This window comes from Ambystoma mexicanum, assembly GCF_040938575.1.
Source record: "Ambystoma mexicanum isolate Mex_15411 chromosome 12 unlocalized genomic scaffold, UKY_AmexF1_1 Mex_chr12_unloc.2, whole genome shotgun sequence".
NCBI classification, from domain to species: domain Eukaryota; kingdom Metazoa; phylum Chordata; class Amphibia; order Caudata; family Ambystomatidae; genus Ambystoma; species Ambystoma mexicanum.
The window spans coordinates 12812720-12836607 of record NW_027182323.1 but is presented as its reverse complement, the minus strand read 5'-3'; the positions used below and the strand labels follow the sequence as shown (position 1 = coordinate 12836607).

Here is a 23888-nt window from a genome sequence, read left to right as displayed (position 1 = left end):
TTAACTCATTTATGCTCGGCAGCGGGTAGCTGTCTGCAATAACTTCCGGGTTTAGGCTGCGGAGGTCAATGCATACTCTTAGCTCTTGTGAGTTCTGTTTCTTTATGAGTACCACTGGGCTCAGCCACTCAGAAGCTTCAATTTCTTCGATGACGCCATCTTTCTTCATTCTGTCCAGTTGGCTTCTGAGTGTGTCTCTTGCCGTTGTCGGTACTGGCCTTAATCTGTGCTTGACCGGAACTGCGTTGGTTTTGAGTAATATTTTGTGGACGAAGCCCTTGATGTGACCAGATTCTTCCAAAAATAGTTTGGGGTAATCACTTTTCACTACTGGTGCGCTCCTCCAACTGACTGACAGTACCTGATCCTCTGTGCTGGGGTCCAGCTTGATTTTCAGTTTCGCCTGGTCGTCCCACCCTAATACCGCTGGGCCTTCTTGACTAAAGTAAACTTTGGTGGTGGTCTCTCTTCCTTTGAACTCTACTTTCCCTTTGATGTAGCCCAACAAGTCTACAGACGCACCACCAAAAACTGTAGGCTTGTGCCGTGTGCTGAGTACTTGGACCGTCTCTGTACCCATCATCTCTTTGTACGTGCGTAGGGGTATTATGGTGAGATCAGAACCCGAATCAGCCATGACCCTTGTTTCCAGTCCATTTATTTTGATTGCACAGTGGGGCTTTTCCCTTCTGGCCCGTGAGCTGTTCACCATGATGACTGTCGGTCTCCCTTCATCTTCCGAGGACGAATCCCTCTCTGTGTTGTGTTCAGCGTTAACACTCGTGATCTTCTTGTTGCGCCACCGAGACATGATTGAGAAGTGACCAATCTTTTTGCATACTGAGCACTCCTTGTCTCTTGCTGGGCACTCTCTATCGAAGTCTAGATGCTTCGTGCTGGTTCACCTGTGGCATTTCAACGGTTCTTTCTTCCCCCATTTTCCTTCTCTCGCATCGAGGACCGGCCTCTCCTTCTTTGGGCGGATTGCCACTGATTGAAATTCGGTAGGGCCGTGGCCGCTTGCAAATTCTTTCCTTCTGCCTACCATCTCCTCAACTGCTCTCGCTATTTCAATAGCTTTTTCCAGCTGCAATTCCTTCTCTAAAATGAACTTATCTTGTACTTTTCTGCTGTTGGTGTGGACCACCAGCATGTCGCAGATGAGAGTCTCAGCGTTGTTACCAAAACTGCAGAGCACCGCCAGTTCGCGCAGTTTGGTGACATAATCATCAACGGGTTCGGACGCCTCCTGTTTGCGGCTGTAGAACCGAATCCTGTGCAGGACGGTATTCTCCTTGCTGGCGAACCTTTTAACAATCCTTCGCACAGCCTCCTTGAATTCATCATCATTATCACCAGCTACCGGCTCTGGGGTGAGACTCTCAAACACCCTCTGTCCTTCAACGCCCAGGGCATTTAGTAACATCGCTCTGTGTCTCGCCGCCGAGTAGCCCGCACCGCCCATGGCCTCTACATACGTTGTGAATAAGGGTTGCCATTGTGTCCACGGAATGGCAAGCCTACCTGGAGTTTGCAGGAAGGGCGGTGGTGGTGTCGCTCCTTGCATGGCTCCATGCGGGTTTTAGTGATGATCCTCGTCGCCAATTATGTTGTGTAATTCTCACAATAAATGATAGGAGGCGGTGTGGTTACAAGTTGTGTGCTTTTATTCTTCTGTGCCACTCAAGTAAATCTGCAACATATATGATATGAGTCAATGATGGGCAACAGGCCCTGGAGCTGCGATGCAACTCGTGTACATGCTGAGAGTCTCTCTTGCGGCTTGGAGGCCTCTTCTTGGGAGGAGCGCCCGGGAGCACGTCCTGCTCCGTGGCTTTCTCCCGCTCGAATGCCTCGCTGAGCGTGCGGGGCCCGCACTTCCGGCCGCGCACGAGATCTCGCGAGACCGGTAGGTCTCGCATATCTCTACACAATTGTAAATAAAGTTTGACTTAACTGCTGCCCAAGCAGCAAAGAAAGAGGAAGGGAAGAGAAAGGAAGCCAGGTTTATGGACGCAGTTAGAGAGGATTGGATACAATAGTCACATGGAAACAACATTCGACCTATCATAAACGGACGACAAACAGCTGTTTTAATGGGAAATGTCGTTTTTGTGATGGTTTCTTTTTAATATTCTTTGCTTTAATGCTGCTCGAGAAAAGAGAAGAGTAAGCATAATTCGGGCCTCCAGTCTTGACACAGAATCCGAGCACAGGCAACCTTGTCCTGCTAAAAAGGAAGACAACTCACCTTTCAACCAGCACAAACGATCACAATCTGGTTTCCAAAAGTCATAAAAATGTTGAGAACCGGTCGTTCAATGTGACCAAATACAGCGCAGTATAAGTGTGCGGTTTCCATTGATATTACGTGGCAGAAGTGTTTTATTAGCAAAATGTCCTTCGAGCCGGATTTGAACCAGCGACCTAAGGATATCTGATTACCTCACTACAGTCCTCCGCTCTACCAACTGAGCTATCCAAGGATACATGTACGAGCGCTTGCAAATGGCATGCTGAATGACCAGCACACAACGTGAAAGATATCATTGTTTATACGTGTGATTTCAATATTGATCCTGCTCCCTATAGTTGCACTTCAATGCCTTAAATTCATTATCAGGCTGTATACCGCGTGATTTTTTGACACCAAGAGTACCGTGCGGGTTTGGTTCGAAAGTACTTAAAGATCAACTTAGAACACAGCCAAGGGCCCATCACACATCTACAAGAAACGGCACGATGGAGTGCACGTGATAGTTGCACCTGGAGCCGAAAATGCGATTTTTCTTTCGAAATGATTTGGCGAGCAGCTCTATTGATCTCCTTCCTGACATCCCACCCGTTTTGTTCCATTGTACTTGCTGGTTACAGAATAAACAAAGAAATGGAAAATCCGATGCTATAACTGGGGCAATATTACAACAACAAAAAAGGAAGGAAATGAGGTCTAGGATTGCAGATGTCTGTTTCTTTGCAAGACGACCGAAAAGCAAAATCAATCAGCCGAAATAGCTCAGTTGGGAGAGCGTTAGACTGAAGATCTAAAGGTCCCTGGTTCGATCCCGGGTTTCGGCAGGGGATATTTTTTAAAGGTTTTTCATGCTGCTCCATTTGATAATCAGAATCTTTTCACACTTAAAGTTATCATTGAATGGCAGACGATGCAGTGGAAATAAATCTCTAATTCTTATTTTTCTACTATATCTCCCCAAATGTAATTTCCATGTTAAAACTTGTTGCTCATTTCAACATGTTCTGTCTGTGCCATGAAATGGAAAAAAGAGACTTATAGGGGTCATAATATTTCAATGTGACTCAGGGCACATATGGCCATAATTCACAACTCACAGTACTGGGCATTATTTAGTTTAATGCTTTTGCAAAGATTTCCAGTTGCATAGGTGTTTTTTTTTTTAAAGGGCTGCGGTTGAAGGAATAGGTGAAGTGGTGACAACTTTTGAATTTGCGCGGGTGGGGTGGGGTAGGGTAGGTGGGTGAACCATTTGGTGCAACTTTTGACCCAGATGATGTCCTGGGAAATTATATTCTACAGAATGCCATCACACAACATGACATCATAAGCAGTGACATCCAATTACCTGTGAGCGACACACAGTCCTTGTTAATGATGTCCAGTTTCCCACCAAAACAAAAAGTGATGGATTTAAGGTTTTGCAGAAGTCATAATCACTGGCACGTGCCATTCTTCTGTGTAACCTTCCCTATAATTATGTTGGCCAAGAATATCTTCACCAGCATATACAAAACACCAGTGCAGAGTAGAATCCTGTCACTGTGATGCACTGTACACGGAGCACCCGTAAATTAACTCTTGCCAAATAAAGCACGCAGCAGGTGTTTTCTTTCAACACACACCACTCGTGTCTATTGTTTTTGTCCGGCTAAGGTGATGGTGGTTCGGGAAGGGGGTAAGGGCGGGGGCGTCAAATGTTTCAAGATCGGGGGGTGGGGGGTGCAGCTATGCCCCATGAAGCAGTATAAGTGTTCCAATTTTCTAATTTATCTTGCGGAGGGCAAGTGTGTGTTGATGCGGCTAAGCCGGGTACCGCACCAATCACACAGGACTGGATAAGGAGACAAGGGGTGCAAAAAAGGATGGAGCGGAGATGGACCCACCACGGTGCCGGGCTTTGTCTGTATATCTGGTAGAGAGTCGCAGGGCTGAACGTCGGAGGCGGTCTGCGGATCAGAGGCAGGATCTAGGCAGTGGCAGAAGATCAGAGGGGCGTTTCGTTCCCCCAGGCAAGGTTTTATACATCCCGGTCCTATCCAGTCCCCAGACAGTGATCGAGCACGGGTGCAACCGAAAACTACCCTCCCTCTCTCTCATAACTATATTGTTTCTGTATCAATTTTCTCTCTATTTTACTGTCGTACTGAGCACTACTTTGTTCGTTTTTTCAGAGCCCCGAGGCGGAGTTGTGAGGTGTATACATAAAAAAAGTGCAGGTTGAGACCACAAGGGTCCACTGCAACCAGGAGTTAGAGCACGGCACCCAGGGGTACAAGTCCTTAGTAATGGCCACAGGGCAATCCAATGATTGAGGAGGGTTGTGGGGGGGTTTGGGAACTGCAACAAGAGACAGCGTCTGCCATGGGGCTAAGCTGCCAGCTAACAGGTAAGTATGTACATTGAAATGAGGAGGGTCAAATAAAGAAAAGGGGAAAGAGGGAAAGGATAGGAATGGAGGGAGTTACGAGATTTCAGCAAGGGAAGTGGTCGGTCACTGGTTTCAGCTGGGAGCTTTGCCCCCATGAAAGGAGTGTTCAAGCTGCCAACCTTAGTGCCATTTGCCCGGGTGCCTGGATGAGGAGGCCAAGAATGTCTTCACCGGCATATCCAGGATGCCAGTGCAGAGCAGAATCGTACTAAGTTAACTCTTGCCAAATAAAGCACCGCTAGGGAAGATTTTCCTTAGGTGCAATTTTCCCTCTGTTCATGGACCGCTCCAAACTTTTTGCTTTTGTTTGGCTAACCTAACCGGACTTTTTTCTGTGGAGCGCAGCCTTCAGCTGCACTCCTCTGGGCTTTTGTTCATCTGTTATGGGGATACTGACACGTCCTTCATACTGTCAGTACTGACAAACTATATTTCCCTTAGTCTTTGATTATGTTGTCATTTCTTGATAACTTTTGATCTATGTGCCAAGTACCTTACAGTACCGCACATAGGGGTCCTTTTGTTTTATGGCCCTAGACACACTCTAAGGATTTTCTGGTGACTGTACAGGTGTGCCTAGGACAAACTGGTGGCAGCAGTTTACTTTTATAGTATTTGTAATTCTTTTTAGTTAACCATACTGCGTTTACTGCGTTTGGCTCAAGACTGTGGCCACTGCCGAAATGGCTGTGGCACAAAGTCTTTTGTTCTGTCCTTTGTCCATTTTGTCCCTTTGTCTTCCCCCAGCTCGATCAGACAAGGGCTTTGGGCATGCAGCCACCCGTGAAAACCACAACTTTCGCGGGCTCCTGCATGTCACGTGTGCTAATGCCCAGGAAGAGGATTGGGACTCTCTGGTCCCAATCTACACTACTGGTGCCAGTATGTCTGGTATGCCTGAATGACTGGAACCAATGTGGACCGCGATTGGTTCATGCCTGACGTTCATGCAAGAGAGCATATCTTTTGTTGGCTATCCTAGATTTGAGCATGAAACGAATTTCGGATGAGAGAGGGGGCTCTGTATCCATTCCAGGTCTATCAACTGAAGTTCTCTCCAAACTACATAAGGACCAAGTATCCTGAATTGCCAAAGGAGACCTTTGGAACCACCAGAGAAGTGCTGGAAGGTTTGGCACCCTGAGCCTGCTGTTGTTCCGTCAGACCCCTGCTCTTGTATCCACCACAGAAGGCCTGCAAGTGCGCTTCGACCCTTTGGAGTAGGGGGAACAACTACTCTCAGCACCTCCTGATTACCCTCAAAAAGAGCCTCATCAGAAGTGTTCCTGGGCCATCCAGCAAACTGACAAGCTTGAACCTGGGGTATCGCATAGGAGCACTGCTGTTCCGAGTTGAAACTCGAGACTTGGGGAATCGCTAGTTTGTGGTCCTGGGCCCTCTCCCGCCAAATGTTGTCCTAGCTCCTCTGGGTCGCGATTTAAAAGAGTGTGTCATGCCGTGAGCATTTGCAGTACCTGCATTGCCCGGATGTGGTGACGGTTATTGTATTAGCCTTGCCTGCCTGCCCCCTTGTGCCCTGTGATGTGCTGCACTGGAACTGTCCTCTTTTCTTCATCGTGAGCTGAGAAAAGGCTACTGTCCCGCCACAGACGATCGTCCTGTCCCGCAGCTGCTGAGAGCCAGAGCAACGTGCAACTGCAGGGGTTGAACCTACAAGCTACCTGGCCTACACTGGCAAAGTTTGGCCCAGACTGTGTCGAGGGTGGGAGAGTACTTGCATCACTTACCCTCTACCCGCTATTCTCCAGTTCCTCCAGGAGGGTTTTGACAAGGGCATAGCGATCTCCACACTTTGCTCCCAATGGGCCTCCATTAAAATCCTCTTGGGGGACTCTGATGGCCACCTGGATGGGGAGGTGTTGGTGGGGAAGTTTCTTCGGGGTGTCTCTGCTTCCCATCCTTGTACCTATAAGGGCCTTCCCCCAGGGATCGTCCTCCAGACTTAAAGTTCCTTCAGGGGCATCCCTTTGAGCTCCTGTCGGAAATTGATATCAAGCACCTTACTCTGAAGACTGCTTTCCTGATTGCCATCACGTCTGCCCATAGGCTTGGGGAGGTTGGGGCTCTGTTGTGTCAACCCTCTTTCTTGAGAGTTCTGCCGGACTCTGTGGTTTTGCGGTGTGATCCCAAGTTTCTGCCTAAAGTTGTGTCTCAGTTTCACACTTCTCAGGATCTGGTTCTCCCTGCGGTTTTTCAGAAACCCCAGGCGCCGAACGAGGTGGCTTGGCATGCCATTAAGGTGCGGCGGGCAGTTCTGGAATATTTGGCTCGGACTGCCCCTTTCCGGCAGTCTGATAGTCTCTTGGTTACTTGTGGCCCCGTGGAGCGGGGCGTAAGGCCTCTGTGGTTTTCATTAGCCGGTGGATCCGTACTGTTGTCTCCACGTCCTATTTGGTTTCTGGCCTGCCTGTACCTGACCACGTTCAGGGTCGATCTACCAGGGGGTTAGGCTGCTTCCTGGCCAGATGCTGTTATCTCTACAGAAGATTTGGGCGTTTCTCTACAGGGGTTTGGCTGAAACCTGGGCGGATCAGAGCACCTTTGTCAACCACTATCAGTTGAACGTCTCTCACTCTAGGGATGGTTCCTTCAGGGTTGGTGTTTTGTCTGTTGGGATGTGATTATTGGAGTCAATAAAGGTGTTTTTTTTGTTGCTGCACTTCTGTCTCTGTGTCTCATTGGGACCTCTCCCTGTTGCTCCTATGGTATGCCTCATGAAGTAAGTACTGGGTCGAGGAAGAGTGGACGTGGAGGTAATGCTCTGATTACTTACCAGCAATCTTCATTACTCCTAATCCTACTCTTCCTCGTCACAGTACTGACGACCCGCCTCTCCCTCCCTACGGGGGTTCCCATGCTGCGGCTTGAATACGTTAAACAGGAAGCTGAGGGTCAAGGGGAGAAGTTAGACAAAAGAAAAGAAATAGAAGAAAGTCCTGTATCGGAGGCAGGGGCCTCATGAAGTAAATGCTGTGACGAGGAAGGGTACGACTAAGAGTAATGAAGATTACCTGTAAGTTATTAGAGCAATTTGTTGTATAATTCTCACAATAAATGATAGGAGGCGGTGTGGTTGCAAGTTGTGTGCTTTTATTCTTCTGTGCCACTCAAGTAAATCTGCAACATATATGATATGAGTCAATGATCGGCAACAGGCCCTGGAGCTGCGACACAACTCGTGTACATGCTGAGAGTCTCTCTTGCGGCTTGGAGGCCTCTTCTTGGGAGGAGCGCCCCGGAGCGCGTCCTGCTCCGTGGCTTTCTCCCGCTCGAATGCCTCGCTGAGCGCGCGGGGCCCGCACTTCCGGCCGCGCATGAGATCTCGCGAGACCAGCAGGTCTTGCGATATCTCTACACACCTCCCCCTGATAATGCAAAGGCAGTTCATTGCAATACATAGTCATTGTATCTCACCGGTCTTCTGTGTTCCCTTCGCGGACGATCGCCTCTCTCACTGCACATGTCCTGCTGGTCATTTTCTCGCTCGAGAGTTAGGGCATCCACTTGAATCTCATTTCCTTCAACTTCTCTTCTGTCTGTCTCCTGCTCTCGTTCTTCCCCCCTCTCATTGTCCATTACTCCTTCAGCTTCAGACCTTTCATAAGTCTTTTCTCTCTCTTGCCTCTTTTCAAACGTGGCTACTCTTTCCATGTTCCATGTGTGCCCATCTTCGGTGCGGACATGGTTGGCTCCTCGGTGAATCACCTTCACAGGTCCGCTGAACCGTGAGCCCGTGATCTGATCCTTGGTCGGTAACCGTATTTTGATCCAATCTCCTTCTTTTACTTCTGACTCTTGTTTGGTCCTTCTTCTTCTGTCGCTCCACCTTTTCATGCGTGCCTTGTTGTTCTCTATTCTCCACACCACTTCCGACATGTTTACTTCTTCGTCTTCTCTTACTTTGGCCAACCATGGCGGTACTAGCGTGGATGCTGCTCTCCTCCCTCTCAGCATGCGAAAAGGAGAAATTTGGGTGATCCCGTTGGGGGTCAGTCTGTGAGCTGCGATGGCCTCTTTTGTTGTTTTGAGGGGATCCAATCCTGAAGCGGTTGCTAATTGGATGGCTCCCTTAATTAACCTATTGTCCCTCTCGACGAGCCCATTTGCTTGGGGATGGTAGAGTGCTGCTTTCTTCTGGTGTATGTTGTGCTTCCTCAGAAACAGTTCCATGTCTCTGGATATAAGTTGTACTCCGTTGTCTGTTACTAACTCGTTGGGGAGCCCTTCGCTCTGAAAAATGGCCGTCAGGACCTCTATTACGGTTTCGGTCGTGATGTTAGGAACAAACTCGGCCTCGACCATTTCGATAAATAGTCCACTAGTACTATGCCGTACCGATGCTCGGGCGCCATCGTCTCCAAAGGTCCTATGAAGTCTAGACCCACTTTTGACCACACCGCTTCCGGGGTTTATGTGGGAATCATGGGCGCCTGTCCGATTTTCAGGCGCTTGTCACTGTTGAGAAACTCATGGCATCTCTCAATCATGGTGCGGATCTCCAGGTCCATGGACGGCCACCAGTAGGCTTCTCTCACTCTGCAACGTGTCATGGTGTTCCCCAGATGGCCCGCAGGGGCCCTGCACAGAATGATTTTTCTCATGCCTGCGGGTGGGATTATCTGGTCGGTTTTCATAATTATGCCGTCGGCTTCTGAGATCTCATCTGCCACTTTCCAATAAGGTCTCATACCTTCTGGCACTGCCCTTTCGTCTGGCCATCCGTTTTTGATCCATTCTCTGATTCTCACCATGGTAGGATCCTTTCCGTCTTCTTCCATCCAGTGTTTTTCGCTGAGTTCCAGGTAGTCGGGCGCCTTGAGATCTGTAATGGATGCTACAATGCATTCTTCTTGTAAGAAAGTGGTGGCATTGTCCTTGCCCTCTGGCAATCTTGACATGCAGTCTGCCTGCAAATTCTTCCATCCGGAGATGTGTTGCACCTCGAAGGTGTATTCCTGCAGTTTTGCTGCTATGCGTGCTAATCGGGGTGTTGACACTTTGGTGCCACCTGAGCTGAGCATGTGGATGAGGGGCTTATGGTCGGTAACCAACTTGAACTTCGTGCCCCACACATATGTCCTGAAATGTTCCACAGCCCATGTACACGCTAACATCTCCTTCTCTATGGTGGAGTAGTTTTGTTCAGCTGACGATAGGGCTTTCGAGGCAAACGCTACCACATGTTCCGTGTCGCCCTTCTTCTGAGTGAGGACCGCCCCTAGTCCATATGCACTGGCGTCTGTAGTCATGACTGTACTCCACTCTGGGTTGAACGGTTGCAAGCATGGCGCTTCAACTATGTGTTGTTTTATGCTTTCCACCGCTTTCTTCTGATCTTCCTGCCACCTGTACTCCCACCCTTTTTTGAGGAGCTCTCGGAGCGGTGCTGAGGTTTCTGAGAATTTGGGGATGAATTTTGCATAGTACTCCACCATCCCGAGGAATGACCTCACTTCGTCTTTGTTGGTGGGTTCTGGAGCTTTAATTAAGGCCTGCAGTAAGTTTTGCTTGGGACTTATACCTTTCTCTGATATTTTGTACCACAAATACACAACTTCTTTTGCTTTGAACACACATTTTTTGTACCTTAATCTCACACCCGCTTCTTGCAGTTTGGTGAGGACTGTTCTCAATGTGACGTCGTGCATCTGTTCGTCCTTTGCGTAGATAAGGATGTCATCCTGGAAATAAGCCACGTTCCTGACGTTCCGCAGTAGAGCATCCATCATGCGTTGAAACGCTGAGGCTGCAGATGATAAACCAAATGGCATTTTGGTGAACTCGTACGTGCCAAACAGGGTGATGAAAGCGGTGAGTGGCTTGGACTCCTTGTGCAGTTGAATTTGATGGTAGGCGTTCCTCATGTCCAGTTTCGAGAATACTTTGGCTTCCTTCATCATGAGGATTAACTCATTTATGCTCGGCAGAGGGTAGCTGTCTGCAATAACTTCCGGGTTTAGGCTGCGGAGGTCAATGCATACTCTTAGCTCTTGTGAGTTCTGTTTCTTTATGAGTACCACTGGGCTCAGCCACTCAGAAGCTTCAATTTCTTCGATGACGCCATCTTTCTTCATTCTGTCCAGTTGGCTTCTGAGTGTGTCTCTTGCCGTTGTCGGTACTGGCCTTAATCTGTGCTTGACCGGAACTGCGTTGGTTTTGAGTAATATTTTGTGGACGAAGCCCTTGATGTGACCAGATTCTTCCAAAAATAGTTTGGGGTAATCACTTTTCACTACTGGTGCGCTCCTCCAACTGACTGACAGTACCTGATCCTCTGTGCTGGGGTCCAGCTTGATTTTCAGTTTCGCCTGGTCGTCCCACCCTAATACCGCTGGGCCTTCTTGACTAAAGTAAACTTTGGTGGTGGTCTCTCTTCCTTTGAACTCTACTTTCCCTTTGATGTAGCCCAACAAGTCTACAGACGCACCACCAAAAACTGTAGGCTTGTGCCATGTGCTGAGTACTTGGACCGTCTCTGTACCCATCATCTCTTTGTACGTGCGTAGGGGTATTATGGTGAGATCAGAACCCGAATCAGCCATGACCCTTGTTTCCAGTCCATTTATTTTGATTGCACAGTGGGGCTTTTCCCTTCTGGCCCGTGAGCTGTTCACCATGATGACTGTCGGTCTCCCTTCATCTTCCGAGGACGAATCCCTCTCTGTGTTGTGTTCAGCGTTAACACTCGTGATCTTCTTGTTGCGCCACCGAGACATGATTGAGAAGTGACCAATCTTTTTGCATACTGAGCACTCCTTGTCTCTTGCTGGGCACTCTCTATCGAAGTCTAGATGCTTCGTGCTGGTTCACCTGTGGCATTTCAACGGTTCTTTCTTCCCCCATTTTCCTTCTCTCGCATCGAGGACCGGCCTCTCCTTCTTTGGGCGGATTGCCACTGATTGAAATTCGGTAGGGCCGTGGCCGCTTGCAAATTCTTTCCTTCTGCCTACCATCTCCTCAACTGCTCTCGCTATTTCAATAGCTTTTTCCAGCTGCAATTCCTTCTCTAAAATGAACTTATCTTGTACTTTTCTGCTGTTGGTGTGGACCACCAGCATGTCGCAGATGAGAGTCTCAGCGTTGTTACCAAAACTGCAGAGCACCGCCAGTTCGCGCAGTTTGGTGACATAATCATCAACGGGTTCGGACGCCTCCTGTTTGCGGCTGTAGAACCGAATCCTGTGCAGGACGGTATTCTCCTTGCTGGCGAACCTTTTAACAATCCTTCGCACAGCCTCCTTGAATTCATCATCATTATCACCAGCTACCGGCTCCGGGGTGAGACTCTCAAACACCCTCTGTCCTTCAACGCCCAGGGCATTTAGTAACATCGCTCTGTGTCTCGCCGCCGAGTAGCCCGCACCGCCCATGGCCTCTACATACGTTGTGAATAAGGGTTGCCATTGTGTCCACGGAATGGCAAGCCTACCTGGAGTTTGCAGGAAGGGCGGTGGTGGTGTCGCTCCTTGCATGGCTCCATGCGGGTTTTAGTGATGATCCTCGTCGCCAATTATGTTGTGTAATTCTCACAATAAATGATAGGAGGCGGTGTGGTTACAAGTTGTGTGCTTTTATTCTTCTGTGCCACTCAAGTAAATCTGCAACATATATGATATGAGTCAATGATGGGCAACAGGCCCTGGAGCTGCGATGCAACTCGTGTACATGCTGAGAGTCTCTCTTGCGGCTTGGAGGCCTCTTCTTGGGAGGAGCGCCCGGGAGCACGTCCTGCTCCGTGGCTTTCTCCCGCTCGAATGCCTCGCTGAGCGTGCGGGGCCCGCACTTCCGGCCGCGCACGAGATCTCGCGAGACCGGTAGGTCTCGCATATCTCTACACAATTGTAAATAAAGTTTGACTTAACTGCTGCCCAAGCAGCAAAGAAAGAGGAAGGGAAGAGAAAGGAAGCCAGGTTTATGGACGCAGTTAGAGAGGATTGGATACAATAGTCACATGGAAACAACATTCGACCTATCATAAACGGACGACAAACAGCTGTTTTAATGGGAAATGTCGTTTTTGTGATGGTTTCTTTTTAATATTCTTTGCTTTAATGCTGCTCGAGAAAAGAGAAGAGTAAGCATAATTCGGGCCTCCAGTCTTGACACAGAATCCGAGCACAGGCAACCTTGTCCTGCTAAAAAGGAAGACAACTCACCTTTCAACCAGCACAAACGATCACAATCTGGTTTCCAAAAGTCATAAAAATGTTGAGAACCGGTCGTTCAATGTGACCAAATACAGCGCAGTATAAGTGTGCGGTTTCCATTGATATTACGTGGCAGAAGTGTTTTATTAGCAAAATGTCCTTCGAGCCGGATTTGAACCAGCGACCTAAGGATATCTGATTACCTCACTACAGTCCTCCGCTCTACCAACTGAGCTATCGAGGGATACATGGACGAGCGCTTGCAAATAGCATGCTGAATGACCAGCACACAACGTGAAAGATATCATTGTTTATACGTGTGATTTCAATATTGATCCTGCTCCCTATAGTTGCACTTCAATGCCTTAAATTCATTATCAGGCTGTATACCGCGTGATTTTTTGACACCAAGAGTACCGTGCGGGTTTGGTTCGAAAGTACTTAAAGATCAACTTAGAACACAGCCAAGGGCCCATCACACATCTACAAGAAACGGCACGATGGAGTGCACGTGATAGTTGCACCTGGAGCCGAAAATGCGATTTTTCTTTCGAAATGATTTGGCGAGCAGCTCTATTGATCTCCTTCCTGACATCCCACCCGTTTTGTTCCATTGTACTTGCTGGTTACAGAATAAACAAAGAAATGGAAAATCCGATGCTATAACTGGGGCAATATTACAACAACAAAAAAGGAAGGAAATGAGGTCTAGGATTGCAGATGTCTGTTTCTTTGCAAGACGACCGAAGAACAAAATCAATCAGCCGAAATAGCTCAGTTGGGAGAGCGTTAGACTGAAGATCTAAAGGTCCCTGGTTCGATCCCGGGTTTCGGCAGGGGATATTTTTTAAAGGTTTTTCATGCTGCTCCATTTGATAATCAGAATCTTTTCACACTTAAAGTTATCATTGAATGGCAGACGATGCAGTGGAAATAAATCTCTAATTCTTATTTTTCTACTATATCTCCCCAAATGTAATTTCCATGTTAAAACTTGTTGCTCATTTCAACATGTTCTGTCTGTGCCATGAAATGGAAAAAAGAGACTTATAGGGGTCATAATATTTCAATGTGACTCAGGGCACATATGGCCATAATTCACAACTCACAGTACTGGGCATTATTTAGTTTAATGCTTTTGCAAAGATTTCCAGTTGCATAGGTGTTTTTTTTTTTAAAGGGCTGCGGTTGAAGGAATAGGTGAAGTGGTGACAACTTTTGAATTTGCGCGGGTAGGGTGGGGTAGGGTAGGTGGGTGAACCATTTGGTGCAACTTTTGACCCAGATGATGTCCTGGGAAATTATATTCTACAGAATGCCATCACACAACATGACATCATAAGCAGTGACATCCAATTACCTGTGAGCGACACACAGTCCTTGTTAATGATGTCCAGTTTCCCACCAAAACAAAAAGTGATGGATTTAAGGTTTTGCAGAAGTCATAATCACTGGCACGTGCCATTCTTCTGTGTAACCTTCCCTATAATTATGTTGGCCAAGAATATCTTCACCAGCATATACAAAACACCAGTGCAGAGTAGAATCCTGTCACTGTGATGCACTGTACACGGAGCACCCGTAAATTAACTCTTGCCAAATAAAGCACGCAGCAGGTGTTTTCTTTCAACACACACCACTCGTGTCTATTGTTTTTGTCCGGCTAAGGTGATGGTGGTTCGGGAAGGGGGTAAGGGCGGGGGCGTCAAATGTTTCAAGATCGGGGGGTGGGGGGTGCAGCTATGCCCCATGAAGCAGTATAAGTGTTCCAATTTTCTAATTTATCTTGCGGAGGGCAAGTGTGTGTTGATGCGGCTAAGCCGGGTACCGCACCAATCACACAGGACTGGATAGGGAGACAAGGGGTGCAAAAAAGGATGGAGCGGAGATGGACCCACCACGGTGCCGGGCTTTGTCTGTATATCTGGTAGAGAGTCGCAGGGCTGAACGTCGGAGGCGGTCTGCGGATCAGAGGCAGGATCTAGGCAGTGGCAGAAGATCAGAGGGGCGTTTCGTTCCCCCAGGCAAGGTTTTATACATCCCGGTCCTATCCAGTCCCCAGACAGTGATCGAGCACGGGTGCAACCGAAAACTACCCTCCCTCTCTCTCATAACTATATTGTTTCTGTATCAATTTTCTCTCTATTTTACTGTCGTACTGAGCACTACTTTGTTCGTTTTTTCAGAGCCCCGAGGCGGAGTTGTGAGGTGTATACATAAAAAAAGTGCAGGTTGAGACCACAAGGGTCCACTGCAACCAGGAGTTAGAGCACGGCACCCAGGGGTACAAGTCCTTAGTAATGGCCACAGGGCAATCCAATGATTGAGGAGGGTTGTGGGGGGGTTTGGGAACTGCAACAAGAGACAGCGTCTGCCATGGGGCTAAGCTGCCAGCTAACAGGTAAGTATGTACATTGAAATGAGGAGGGTCAAATAAAGAAAAGGGGAAAGAGGGAAAGGATAGGAATGGAGGGAGTTACGAGATTTCAGCAAGGGAAGTGGTCGGTCACTGGTTTCAGCTGGGAGCTTTGCCCCCTTGAAAGGAGTGTTCAAGCTGCCAACCTTAGTGCCATTTGCCCGGGTGCCTGGATGAGGAGGCCAAGAATGTCTTCACCGGCATATCCAGGATGCCAGTGCAGAGCAGAATCGTACTAAGTTAACTCTTGCCAAATAAAGCACCGCTAGGGAAGATTTTCCTTAGGTGCAATTTTCCCTCTGTTTATGGACCGCTCCAAACTTTTTGCTTTTGTTTGGCTAACCTAACCGGACTTTTTTCTGTGGAGCGCAGCCTTCAGCTGCACTCCTCTGGGCTTTTGTTCATCTGTTATGGGGATACTGACACGTCCTTCATACTGTCAGTACTGACAAACTATATTTCCCTTAGTCTTTGATTATGTTGTCATTTCTTGATAACTTTTGATCTATGTGCCAAGTACCTTACAGTACCGCACATAGGGGTCCTTTTGTTTTATGGCCCTAGACACACTCTAAGGATTTTCTGGTGACTGTACAGGTGTGCCTAGGACAAACTGGTGGCAGCAGTTTACTTTTATAGTATTTGTAATTCTTTTTAGTTAACCATACTGCGTTTACTGCGTTTGGCTCAAGACTGTGGCCACTGCCGAAATGGCTGTGGCACAAAGTCTTTTGTTCTGTCCTTTGTCCATTTTGTCCCTTTGTCTTCCCCCAGCTCGATCAGACAAGGGCTTTGGGCATGCAGCCACCCGTGAAAACCACAACTTTCGCGGGCTCCTGCATGTCACGTGTGCTAATGCCCAGGAAGAGGATTGGGACTCTCTGGTCCCAATCTACACTACTGGTGCCAGTATGTCTGGTATGCCTGAATGACTGGAACCAATGTGGACCGCGATTGGTTCATGCCTGACGTTCATGCAAGAGAGCATATCTTTTGTTGGCTATCCTAGATTTGAGCATGAAACGAATTTCGGATGAGAGAGGGGGCTCTGTATCCATTCCAGGTCTATCAACTGAAGTTCTCTCCAAACTACATAAGGACCAAGTATCCTGAATTGCCAAAGGAGACCTTTGGAACCACCAGAGAAGTGCTGGAAGGTTTGGCACCCTGAGCCTGCTGTTGTTCCGTCAGACCCCTGCTCTTGTATCCACCACAGAAGGCCTGCAAGTGCGCTTCGACCCTTTGGAGTAGGGGGAACAACTACTCTCAGCACCTCCTGATTACCCTCAAAAAGAGCCTCATCAGAAGTGTTCCTGGGCCATCCAGCAAACTGACAAGCTTGAACCTGGGGTATCGCATAGGAGCACTGCTGTTCCGAGTTGAAACTCGAGACTTGGGGAATCGCTAGTTTGTGGTCCTGGGCCCTCTCCCGCCAAATGTTGTCCTAGCTCCTCTGGGTCGCGATTTAAAAGAGTGTGTCATGCCGTGAGCATTTTCAGTACCTGCATTGCCCGGATGTGGTGACGGTTATTGTATTAGCCTTGCCTGCCTGCCCCCTTGTGCCCTGTGATGTGCTGCACTGGAACTGTCCTCTTTTCTTCATCGTGAGCTGAGAAAAGGCTACTGTCCCGCCACAGACGAACGTCCTGTCCCGCAGCTGCTGAGAGCCAGAGCAACGTGCAACTGCAGGGGTTGAACCTACAAGCTACCTGGCCTACACTGGCAAAGTTTGGCCCAGACTGTGTCGAGGGTGGGAGAGTACTTGCATCACTTACCCTCTACCCGCTATTCTCCAGTTCCTCCAGGAGGGTTTTGACAAGGGCATAGCGATCTCCACACTTTGCTCCCAATGGGCCTCCATTAAAATCCTCTTGGGGGACTCTGATGGCCACCTGGATGGGGAGGTGTTGGTGGGGAAGTTTCTTCGGGGTGTCTCTGCTTCCCATCCTTGTACCTATAAGGGCCTTCCCCCAGGGATCGTCCTCCAGACTTAAAGTTCCTTCAGGGGCATCCCTTTGAGCTCCTGTCGGAAATTGATATCAAGCACCTTACTCTGAAGACTGCTTTCCTGATTGCCATCACATCTGCCCATAGGCTTGGGGAGGTTGGGGCTCTGTTGTGTCAACCCTCTTTCTTGAGAGTTCTGCCGGACTCTGTGGTTTTGCGGTGTGATCCCAAGTTTCTGCCTAAAGTTGTGTCTCAGTTTCACACTTCTCAGGATCTGGTTCTCCCTGCGGTTTTTCAGAAACCCCAGGCGCCGAACGAGGTGGCTTGGCATGCCATTAAGATGCGGCGGGCAGTTCTGGAATATTTGGCTCGGACTGCCCCTTTCCGGCAGTCTGATAGTCTCTTGGTTACTTGTGGCCCCGTGGAGCGGGGCGTAAGGCCTCTGTGGTTTTCATTAGCCGGTGGATCCGTACTGTTGTCTCCACGTCCTATTTGGTTTCTGGCCTGCCTGTACCTGACCACGTTCAGGGTCGATCTACCAGGGGGTTAGGCTGCTTCCTGGCCAGATGCTGTTATCTCTACAGAAGATTTGGGCGTTTCTCTACAGGGGTTTGGCTGAAACCTGGGCGGATCAGAGCACCTTTGTCAACCACTATCAGTTGAACGTCTCTCACTCTAGGGATGGTTCCTTCAGGGTTGGTGTTTTGTCTGTTGGGATGTGATTATTGGAGTCAATAAAGGTGTTTTTTTTGTTGCTGCACTTCTGTCTCTGTGTCTCATTGGGACCTCTCCCTGTTGCTCCTATGGTATGCCTCATGAAGTAAGTACTGGGTCGAGGAAGAGTGGACGTGGAGGTAATGCTCTGATTACTTACCAGCAATCTTCATTACTCCTAATCCTACTCTTCCTCGTCACAGTACTGACGACCCGCCTCTCCCTCCCTACGGGGGTTCCCATGCTGCGGCTTGAATACGTTAAACAGGAAGCTGAGGGTCAAGGGGAGAAGTTAGACAAAATAAAAGAAATAGAAGAAAGTCCTGTATCGGAGGCAGGGGCCTCATGAAGTAAATGCTGTGACGAGGAAGGGTACGACTAAGAGTAATGAAGATTACCTGTAAGTTATTAGAGCAATTTGTTGTATAATTCTCACAATAAATGATAGGAGGCGGTGTGGTTGCAAGTTGTGTGCTTTTATTCTTCTGTGCCACTCAAGTAAATCTGCAACATATATGATATGAGTCAATGATCGGAAACAGGCCCTGGAGCTGCGACACAACTCGTGTACATGCTGAGAGTCTCTCTTGCGGCTTGGAGGCCTCTTCTTGGGAGGAGCGCCCCGGAGCGCGTCCTGCTCCGTGGCTTTCTCCCGCTCGAATGCCTCGCTGAGCGCGCGGGGCCCGCACTTCCGGCCGCGCATGAGATCTCGCGAGACCAGCAGGTCTTGCGATATCTCTACACACCTCCCCCTGATAATGCAAAGGCAGTTCATTGCAATACATAGTCATTGTATCTCACCGGTCTTCTGTGTTCCCTTCGCGGACGATCGCCTCTCTCACTGCACACGTCCTGCTGGTCATTTTCTCGCTCGAGAGTTGGGGCATCCACTTGAATCTCATTTCCTTCAACTTCTCTTCTGTCTGTCTCCGGCTCTCGTTCTTCCCCCCTCTCATTGTCCATTACTCCTTCAGCTTCAGACCTTTCATAAGTCTTTTCTCTCTCTTGCCTCTTTTCAAACGTGGCTACTCTTTCCATGTTCCATGTGTGCCCATCTTCGGTGCGGACATGGTTGGCTCCTCGGTGAATCACCTTCACAGGTCCGCTGAACCGTGAGCCCGTGATCTGATCCTTGGTCGGTAACCGTATTTTGATCCAGTCTCCTTCTTTTACTTCTGACTCTTGTTTGGTCCTTCTTCTTCTGTCGCTCCACCTTTTCATGCATGCCTTGCTGTTCTCTATTCTCCACACCACTTCCGACATGTCTACTTCTTCGTCTTCTCCTACTTTGGCCAACCATGGCGGTACTAGCGTGGATGCTGCTCTCCTCCCTCTCAGCATGCGAAAAGGAGAAATTTGGGTGATCCCGTTGGGGGTCAGTCTGTGAGCTGCGATGGCCTCTTTTGTTGTTTTGAGGGGATCCAATCCTGAAGCGGTTGCTAATTGGATGGCTCCCTTAATTAACCTATTGTCCCTCTCGACGAGCCCATTTGCTTGGGGATGGTAGAGTGCTGCTTTCTTCTGGTGTATGTTGTGCTTCCTCAGAAACAGTTCCATGTCTCTGGATATAAGTTGTACTCCGTTGTCTGTTACTAACTCGTTGGGGAGCCCTTCGCTCTGAAAAATGGCCGTCAGGACCTCTATTACGGTTTCGGTCGTGATGTTAGGAACAAACTCGGCCTCGACCATTTCGATAAATAGTCCACTAGTACTATGCCGTACCGATGCTCGGGCGCCATCGTCTCCAAAGGTCCTATGAAGTCTAGACCCACTTTTGACCACACCGCTTCCGGGGTTTATGTGGGAATCATGGGCGCCTGTCCGATTTTCAGGCGCTTGTCACTGTTGAGAAACTCATGGCATCTCTCAATCATGGTGCGGATCTCCAGGTCCATGGACGGCCACCAGTAGGCTTCTCTCACTCTGCAACGTGTCATGGTGTTCCCCAGATGGCCCGCAGGGGCCCTGCACAGAATGATTTTTCTCATGCCTGCGGGTGGGATTATCTGGTCGGTTTTCATAATTATGCCGTCGGCTTCTGAGATCTCATCTGCCACTTTCCAATAAGGTCTCATACCTTCTGGCACTGCCCTTTCGTCTGGCCATCCGTTTTTGATCCATTCTCTGATTCTCACCATGGTAGGATCCTTTCCGTCTTCTTCCATCCAGTGTTTTTCGCTGAGTTCCAGGTAGTCGGGCGCCTTGAGATCTGTAATGGATGCTACAATGCATTCTTCTTGTAAGAAAGTGGTGGCATTGTCCTTGCCCTCTGGCAATCTTGACATGCAGTCTGCCTGCAAATTCTTCCATCCGGAGATGTGTTGCACCTCGAAGGTGTATTCCTGCAGTTTTGCTGCTATGCGTGCTAATCGGGGTGTTGACACTTTGGTGCCACCTGAGCTGAGCATGTGGATGAGGGGCTTATGGTCGGTAACCAACTTGAACTTCGTGCCCCACACATATGTCCTGAAATGTTCCACAGCCCATGTACACGCTAACATCTCCTTCTCTATGGTGGAGTAGTTTTGTTCAGCTGACGATAGGGCTTTCGAGGCAAACGCTACCACATGTTCCGTGTCGCCCTTCTTCTGAGTGAGGACCGCCCCTAGTCCATATGCACTGGCGTCTGTAGTCATGACTGTACTCCACTCTGGGTTGAACGGTTGCAAGCATGGCGCTTCAACTATGTGTTGTTTTATGCTTTCCACCGCTTTCTTCTGATCTTCCTGCCACCTGTACTCCGACCCTTTTTTGAGGAGCTCTCGGAGCGGTGCTGAGGTTTCTGAGAATTTGGGGATGAATTTTGCATAGTACTCCACCATCCCGAGGAATGACCTCACTTCGTCTTTGTTGGTGGGTTCTGGAGCTTTAATTAAGGCCTGCAGTAAGTTTTGCTTGGGACTTATACCTTTCTCTGATATTTTGTACCACAAATACACAACTTCTTTTGCTTTGAACACACATTTTTTGTACCTTAATCTCACACCCGCTTCTTGCAGTTTGGTGAGGACTGTTCTCAATGTGACGTCGTGCATCTGTTCGTCCTTTGCGTAGATAAGGATGTCATCCTGGAAATAAGCCACGTTCCTGACGTTCCGCAGTAGAGCATCCATCATGCGTTGAAACGCTGAGGCTGCAGATGATAAACCAAATGGCATTTTGGTGAACTCGTACGTGCCAAACAGGGTGATGAAAGCGGTGAGTGGCTTGGACTCCTTGTGCAGTTGAATTTGATGGTAGGCGTTCCTCATGTCCAGTTTCGAGAATACTTTGGCTTCCTTCATCATGAGGATTAACTCATTTATGCTCGGCAGCGGGTAGCTGTCTGCAATAACTTCCAGGTTTAGGCTGCGGAGGTCAATGCATACTCTTAGCTCTTGTGAGTTCTGTTTCTTTATGAGTACCACTGGGCTCAGCCACTCAGAAGCTTCAATTTCTTCGATGACGCCATCTTTCTTCATTCTGTCCAGTTGGCTTCTGAGTGTGCCTCTTGCCGTTGTCGGTACTGGCCTTAATCTGTGCTTGACTGGAACTGCGTTGGTTTTGAGTAATATTTTGTGGACGAAGCCCTTGATGTGACCAGATTCTTCCAAAAATAGTTTGGGGTAATCACTTTTCACTACTGGTGCGCTCCTCCAACTGACTGACAGTACCTGATCCTCTGTGCTGGGGTCCAGCTTGATTTTCAGTTTCGCCTGGTCGTCCCACCCTAATACCGCTGGGCCTTCTTGACTAAAGTAAACTTTGGTGGTGGTCTCTCTTCCTTTGAACTCTACTTTCCCTTTGATGTAGCCCAACAAGTCTACAGACGCACCACCAAAAACTGTAGGCTTGTGCCGTGTGCTGAGTACTTGGACCGTCTCTGTACCCATCATCTCTTTGTACGTGCGTAGGGGTATTATGGTGAGATCAGAACCCGAATCAGCCATGACCCTTGTTTCCAGTCCATTTATTTTGATTGCACAGTGGGGCTTTTCCCTTCTGGCCCGTGAGCTGTTCACCATGATGACTGTCGGTCTCCCTTCATCTTCCGAGGACGAATCCCTCTCTGTGTTGTGTTCAGCGTTAACACTCGTGATCTTCTTGTTGCGCCACCGAGACATGATTGAGAAGTGACCAATCTTTTTGCATACTGAGCACTCCTTGTCTCTTGCTGGGCACTCTCTATCGAAGTCTAGATGCTTCGTGCTGGTGCACCTGTGGCATTTCAACGGTTCTTTCTTCCCCCATTTTCCTTCTCTCGCATCGAGGACCGGCCTGTCCTTCTTTGGGCGGATTGCCACTGATTGAACTTCGGTAGGGCCGTGGCCGCTTGCAAATTCTTTCCTTCTGCCTACCATCTCCTCAACTGCTCTTGCTATTTCAATAGCTTTTTCCAGCTGCAATTCCTTCTCTAAAATGAACTTATCTTGTACTTTTCTGCTGTTGGTGTGGACCACCAGCATGTCGCAGATGAGAGTCTCAGCGTTGTTACCAAAACTGCAGAGCACCGCCAGTTCGCGCAGTTTGGTGACATAATCATCAACGGGTTCGGACGCCTCCTGTTTGCGGCTGTAAAACCGAATCCTGTGCAGGACGGTATTCTCCTTGCTGGCGAACCTTTTAACAATCCTTCGCACAGCCTCCTTGAATTCATCATCATTATCACCAGCTACCGGCTCTGGGGTGAGACTCTCAAACACCCTCTGTCCTTCAACGCCCAGGGCATTTAGTAACATCGCTCTGTGTCTCGCCGCCGAGTAGCCCGCACCGCCCATGGCCTCTACATACGTTGTGAATAAGGGTTGTCATTGTGTCCACGGAATGGCAAGCCTACCTGGAGTTTGCAGGAAGGGCGGTGGTGGTGTCACTCCCTGCATGGCTCCATGCGGGTTTTAGTGATGATCCTCGTCGCCAATTATGTTGTGTAATTCTCACAATAAATGATAGGAGGCGGTGTGGTTACAAGTTGTGTGCTTTTATTCTTCTGTGCCACTCAAGTAAATCTGCAACATATATGATATGAGTCAATGATGGGCAACAGGCCCTGGAGCTGCGATGCAACTCGTGTACATGCTGAGAGCCTCTCTTGCGGCTTGGAGGCCTCTTCTTGGGAGGAGCGCCCGGGAGCACGTCCTGCTCCGTGGCTTTCTCCCGCTCGAATGCCTCGCTGAGCGTGCGGGGCCCGCACTTCCGGCCGCGCACGAGATCTCGCGAGACCGGTAGGTCTCGCATATCTCTACACAATTGTAAATAAAGTTTGACTTAACTGCTGCCCAAGCAGCAAAGAAAGAGGAAGGGAAGAGAAAGGAAGCCAGGTTTATGGACGCAGTTAGAGAGGATTGGATACAATAGTCACATGGAAACAACATTCGACCTATCATAAACGGACTACAAACAGCTGTTTTAATGGGAAATGTCCTTTTTGTGATGGTTTCTTTTTAATATTCTTTGCTTTAATGCTGCTCGAGAAAAGAGAAGAGTAAGCATAATTCAGTCTTGACACAGAATCCGAGCACAGGCAACCTTGTCCTGCTAAAAAGGAAGACAACTCACCTTTCAACCAGCACAAACGATCACAATCTGGTTTCCAAAAGTCATAAAAATGTTGAGAACCGGTCGTTCAATGTGACCAAATACAGCGCAGTATAAGTGTGCGGTTTCCATTGATATTACGTGGCAGAAGTGTTTTATTAGCAAAATGTCCTTCGAGCCGGATTTGAACCAGCGACCTAAGGATATCTGATTACCTCACTACAGTCCTCCGCTCTACCAACTGAGCTATCGAAGGATACATGTACGAGTGCTTGCAAATGGCATGCTGAATGACCAGCACACAACGTGAAAGATATCATTGTTTATACGTGTGATTTCAATATTGATCCTGCTCCCTATAGTTGCACTTCAATGCCTTAAATTCATTATCAGGCTGTATACCGCGTGATTTTTTGACACCAAGAGTACCGTGCGGGTTTGGTT

At 48.6% G+C, this 23888-nt stretch overlaps 3 non-coding genes across 3 annotated transcripts; 2 read left to right on the top strand and 1 right to left on the bottom strand.

Moving 5' to 3' along the window:
* The first annotated feature begins 3005 nt into the window (after window positions 1–3005).
* Window positions 3006–3078, top strand: TRNAF-GAA (transfer RNA phenylalanine (anticodon GAA)). The gene has a single exon. It is a non-coding gene; the product is annotated as a tRNA-Phe (tRNA).
* Window positions 3079–13616: 10538 nt separating this feature from the next.
* On the top strand, window positions 13617–13689 carry TRNAF-GAA (transfer RNA phenylalanine (anticodon GAA)). The gene has a single exon. It is a non-coding gene; the product is annotated as a tRNA-Phe (tRNA).
* A 9924-nt stretch (window positions 13690–23613) lies between these two features.
* On the bottom strand, window positions 23614–23700 carry TRNAY-GUA (transfer RNA tyrosine (anticodon GUA)). The gene is given in 2 exon segments: window positions 23614–23649; window positions 23664–23700. It is a non-coding gene; the product is annotated as a tRNA-Tyr (tRNA).
* Between the last annotated feature and the right edge of the window lie 188 nt (window positions 23701–23888).